Raw genomic sequence first — 6,369 nt, forward strand, 5'->3', positions numbered from 1 at the left:
AATATTACAGTAAACACAATAATATTATTGTGGTTGATGGTAATATTACTGTTGTTACAGTAATATTACTGTTGTTACAGTAATATTACTGTCAACCACATCAATATTAATTTGTTTGGCCTTTTATTATGTTTACCATTGAACCGTCAACATATTAATATTACTCTATTACAATAATAATGACTTTTATTTTGTTAATATTATTGTGTTAGAGATTAATATAATAATATTACTGTGTTAAATTGTAGTATAGTTAATATTACTATGATTAAATTTAGAAACATATTCAATAGTGTTAGAGAATATTATATTATAGAACTCTTGTAATACTAGGATTCTAGTATGATTGAGTTACCTAGATTAGTTAGGATTTAGTTACCTAGTCAAACTCTATTACCTTGCAATATTTCTCTATATATATTCCATGTAATCAACCCATAACATAATGGGGGTTTTTATTCTATTACGTATTATTATTTCTCTCTTTCTCCTATTCTATTCTTCCTATATGGTATCAGAGCACCAGGTTTAGGTGTTTTAACCTAGCCGCCTTTCTTCTCCATGGCGGTGACCACCCAAATTTCTCCTTCCCCCGGTGGTGGTACTCTAATATTTTTTTCGTTTTTTTCTATCTTTTACATGAACACCACCTGAATTTTCTCCCTTCCCCGGTGGTTCTCTATCTTTTCCGTTCTTCTTCTCCATGGCCTAAAACCTAGCCGCCGCTCTCTTCTTCTCCATGGTCGGCGACCACTAAACCAATTATCTCCCTCCCGGTGGTGGTAATTTATATTATTTTCCGACATCTTTTTCTTCCTAGTCGGTTATTCTCAAATCTCTTTATTCTCTATATCCTTCTTTTCATTATTTTTCTCCCTCCTCTCTCTTATCTTCTCTCTATCTCGATAACAAAAAAAAAAAAAAAGAGAGGTTGCTTATTTTTCACTCACCCGTTTATTATTATTATTATTTTTTTATCAATTGGACAGATATTTCCACAGAGGAATTCTCTAGCATTGTGTTTCGCCTTTTCTGTCCAGTCTTCACTTTTGGAGTATATTCGTTCCGACTGCGGGAACGTGTTAGCAAGTGATTGTCCAGTCTTCACGTTCGTCACGTTTCGACTGCGAGGGTGTGTTAGAGAATATTATATTATAGAACTCTTGTAATATTAGGATTCTAGTATGATTGAGTTACCTAGATTAGTTAGGATTTAGTTACCTAGTCAAACTCTATTACCTTGCAATATTTCTCTATATATATATTCCATGTAATCAACCCATAATATAATGGGGGTTTCTATTATATTACGTATTATTATTTCTCTCTTTCTCCTATTCTATTCTTCCTATAAATAGTTTTGAAATATCTGGGTATGGCAAGAAGTATGGGCCGAACTAGGAAATAGATTTTCAGCTATCTCCTATAACCATTATAGGGCTTGGTTTGGTTTATGGGGTTCTGGAACCGAAAATCAATGAATTGGTTATCATGGTCGAAATTGTGAAAAAAAATGAAAAGAAAAAAAAAGTCAAAAGATATTGGTGTGATGGGTTTTCGAGACTTGTTTAACTTTACTAGGGCGTTATTTAATCCTTACTAGCTAAACACCCTTGGCAGATTTTAACTTGTCCGGATCTCCTTTTGTCACGGTTACTCAAGGCAAGATATTTCCCAAATGAATATCTTTGGATGGCGGCGGTAGGCACTAGGCCCTCCGCGACTTGATGCAGTTTACATAAGGTGCGGTCAGCTCTTCGATATGGGGCTAGGATGAGCTGGGGCGGACCCAAGGTATGTCTTTGTTGGGGGGGGGGGGGGGGGGGGGGGGGGGGGGGGGGCTGCAGGAGCGCCTCTGTAGGAATTTTTTTTACCTCCTTTTTATTATTTGTTTAAGATCTTGTGTTATTTATCTATTAATTTATACACTTTACCCTCAAAGTTAAAATTTTGTACCATTTTAGCCCAAAAAATGTTGGAATAAATTGAATTAATGTGAATTCAATATTGGAATTAGTGGCAATTCAATATTGGAAGAAGTGGGCATTCATGTTGGAAGAAGTGGGCATTCATGTTGGAATAAGTGGAGATTGAATGTTGGAATAAATGGATATTTGAAGCACCATTGTCTAGATGTATAGACAATTGTCTTTTGATTTTCCTAAGTATTAAATTAGAATTAAAAGAGTTGTTAGTCTATGAGTTATTTTGTAATTGATTAGTAGATTAATGTACTACTCACTATAAATATGGAGTGCTAGAGATCATTGTAAGCAAGACAAAAAAAACAAAAAGAGAAGTAATTTTTCCATCCACAAAACACTAGTCTTTTACTTTCTATACTCAAAAATATTAATTTTTCAAGTCTTCACAAAAATCACTAAAATCCAAATTCGGGATTAATCATTTTTATCTTATCCTGGTGCCTACAAATTGGCATCAAAGCCATCTTAAAAATGTCCACCAACCTTGCTTCTCTTATCCCTCGTTTCAATGGAGAAAAATCCGAATATTGGAGTAATCTTATGAAGCTTTGTCTTGAATCTCAAGACATTTGGAGCGTTGTTGAAGACGGTGTTTCAGACTCCCGAAAATGAGGATCAATTGACGAATGCACAAAGGCAAACTTTGAGAACCGAAAGGCAAAAAGATCGAAAAGCTCTTTTCCAAATATATCAAGCCATCGAAGTTCCCGTCTATGAAAGACTAACCAAGGCAAGTAGTTCTATGGATGCATGGGAAATTCTACAAACAACCTATGCCGGGAAAATGAAGTAAAGAAGGTTCGTTTGCAATCTTTGAGGGCTGAATTCGAAAAATTGGAGATGAAAGAAAACGAAAAAATTGTTGAATATTTTACAAGAATCACCTCTCTTGTAAATCAAATGGCGACAAATGGCGAAGTCATGGAAATCCAAAGGGTTGTCGAAAAAATTATGCGAAGCTTGCCGGTGAAATTTGATCATGTTGTTGTGGCTATCGAAGAGTCACAAGATCTTTCATCAATGGCGTTGGAGAGTCTACAAGGATGATTGGAGGCGCACAAAGCAAGGATTCTTCAAAGAAGTCCTCAAATTTCTTCTTCGGATCAAGCATTAAAATCCCAAGTTACATTCACGGGAGGCCGTGGCTCGTTCCGTGGTCGTGGCCAAATAAGAGGAGGAAGAAACTCTTACAACAATTAGCGTGGACAAGCCAAATCAAATGATGAGGCGAAAGAAGAGGAGAGATATTTTCCGAACAATTTTCAAAGAGGAAGAGGCCGAGGACGAGGATAATATAAAGGTACAAGGCCTTACGTTGAGTGTCATTATTGTCATAAACCGGGACACAAAATCAATGATTGTTTGGAAAAATATCCAGAAAAAAGGCAAGAAGTTGGTTATTTGCATGAAAATATGGAGACTTTATTGATTGCATCTAACGGTAGCTTTGAAAATACTTGGTATTTGGATAGTGGTGCGAGCAAGCACATGACGGGGAATAAAAAATTATTCTCAAATCTTGTCGAAGCTAGCCATGGGACAGTTACGCTTGGAGATGGATACACCTACGCATTAGAAGGTGTTGGAGAAATTGTCTTCAAAACAAAATCCGGAAAAATCGAAACAATGTCCGAGGTTTACTATGTACCTAACTTGGCAAGTAATTTGCTAAGTGTTGGTCACTTGATGAAGAAAAGTTTCAACATATTTTTCGACGACTTCACTTGCGTTTTGAAAAAGAAGGATCAACACATTGCAAATATCGGTATGACCGGAAATAATATTTTTCCGATCAAACTTGATAATTTTGAAGCCTCTTGCCATTTAACTATGAAGGACGACGTTTCAAAGTTGTGGCATGACCGGTTCGGGCATCTTAATTTCCAAAGTTTGAATGAGTTATCAAACAAGGAAATTGTTCAAGGATTGCCGAACATTAAAGCCATGGACGAAATTTGTGAAGAATGCCAATTGGGGAAGCAACACCGAGTGTCATTTCCTTCCAAGTCAAATTGGAAATCAAAGTCACCATTGGAGCTCATTCATAGTGACCTTTGTGGACCATTTCAAGTTCCCTCTATCGGTGGTAATCTGTATTTCTTGTTATTTATTGATGATTTTACAAGAAAAGTTTGGGCTTATTTTGTGAAAGAAAAATCCGAAACTCTTTCATGTTTCAAAGATTTTAAAATCCAAGTTGAGAAATTTTCCGGTTTCAAAATAAAAAATTTGAGGAGTGATCGTGGTGGAGAATATTTATCTTCTTTATTTGAAGAATTTTGTCGAATCCATGGGATTAGACATGAATTGATGGCCCGGTATACACCAGAAACAAAATGGCGTGGCGGAGCGAAAAAATCGAACAATCATGGATATGGTTCGGTGTATGTTGAAAAAGAAGAATATTCCATCGGAGTTTTGGGCTGAAGCGGTCGCTTGTGCGGTTTATTTGATCAACCGATCACCGACGAAGAGCTTGGAGAATTCTACTCCAAATGAGGTGTGGTATGGTAAGAAGCCAAATGTTAGCCATCTTAAAACATTTGGTTGTCTTGCATATTCACATATTCCAAATGCTATGAGGACCAAGCTTGACGATAAAGCCGAAAAATGCATTTTCATTGGGTATTGTGAGAGGTCAAAAGCTTACAAGCTTTACAATTCTCAAACGAAAAAAATTGTGATAAGTCGGGATGTTCGTTTTGATGAAAAGTCCTCTTATGATTTTTCAAAAAATTCAGAATCATTAACTTGGCCGACCCTTGGAGACGAAGAAGGTTATTCTCAAGCAATGCAACCAAATGATGGTGAAAATGAATCTCCACAAAATTCACCATCACCCCCGCCAAGAAAAACGAGGAGTTTGAGAGAACTCTATGATGAAACGGAGGAGGTGAATGCAACAAATCCTATTTTCTTTGCATTCTTTGCCGGGGAGGATCCAATCTCTTTTGAAGAAGCCTCTAAAGAAGAAAAGTGGAATCAACCGATGAAAGAAGAGATCAAGGCAATTGAAAAAAATGAAACTTGGAAGCTCACACCTTTACCTTCACACAAATCTCCTATTGGTGTGAAATGGGTGTTCAAAACAAAAAACCAATCTTGATGGTTCCATCAACAAATACAAGGCGATGCTTGTTGCAAAAGGATACAAGAAAAAAGAAGGAGAAGACTTCAATGAGGTATTTGCTCCCGTTTCAAGACTTGATACAATTCATTTAATTATCTCTCTTGTGGAAATTTTCATGAAGCCACTTGGAGGTCCCGTTTTTTCGAAAAATGTGGAAGGTTTGGGAGTCAAAAGCAAATTCAATTTACGGGAGGCAATGTTGGAATAAATTGAATTAATGTGAATTCAATATTGGAATTAGTGGCAATTCAATGCTGGAAGAAGTGGGCATTCAAGCTGGAAGAAGTGGGCATTCATGTTGGAATAAGTGGAGATTGAATGTTGGAATAAATGGATATTTGAAGCACCATTGTCTATGAAAGAATTTATGGTCCCGAATTCGTTTAATACAGATGTGTTGTCCAAAGTGTTATGACACTTGAACAAACATACAGCGGAAATATAAAGACAAAACAACAATACTCAGAATTTAAAAATGTTCACAAGTAAAGACTTGTGAACTTGCCCTTTACAGGACGGAAAAATATATTAAAATCAGTATTCCAAGAATACAAACAGAAGAGGTGCGAAAACTTCTTCCTTATGAATGAATCTTTTTCAAGATCATTCTTACAATCAAATCTAGATACTAAAAGAAAAATATTAAAAATTCTAGATTTCAAAGAATGTACTCATAAGGAGTACGTAAAAACAGATCCTAGAAAACACTCTAAAGTTCTCGAGATTAAAACTTCAGCTCTCTTTTTGTTCTCTCGAAATCTGTACTAATCTTGAGTCTTGAGTTTGGTATTTATAGACTTGCCAAGCTTCCACTTCTCAGCCCATGATCTGCAAGAAAACCAACCACAAGAGCACTCAAGATAATGGGTTAGTGGGTTAGTTAGGAAGTTAAGATAAATTCCAGAATTAAATCCACTAAGCACTACTTAACCCACTAACTAAGATTTAGTTTAGAGTTTAAGAAAAGTTAAAAACACATTGTGAAATTAATTCACGTGTTTCAAACTCCCCCTTTTTAACTTTCTGATCAAAACTAAATCGTAGTCAAAGACTCCCCCTGAGATATTGCTTGAACTCCCCCTGAATTTGATAACATTTGAAAAACATAGAAAAAATAAATTAAAACCAAATTCAGCAAGATAGTCCAACAAAAGAAATAACCAAAGTGCAGTCCTAAACAAAAGTTCAGAGGGAAAATAAACAAAACACAAACAAAAACAGAATATTGTTCATGAAAACAATCTAAAGTAAAAT

Source organism: Erythranthe guttata, chromosome 8 (genome assembly GCF_056151865.1).
Source record: "Erythranthe guttata isolate IM_541 chromosome 8, IM_541, whole genome shotgun sequence".
NCBI classification, from domain to species: domain Eukaryota; kingdom Viridiplantae; phylum Streptophyta; class Magnoliopsida; order Lamiales; family Phrymaceae; genus Erythranthe; species Erythranthe guttata.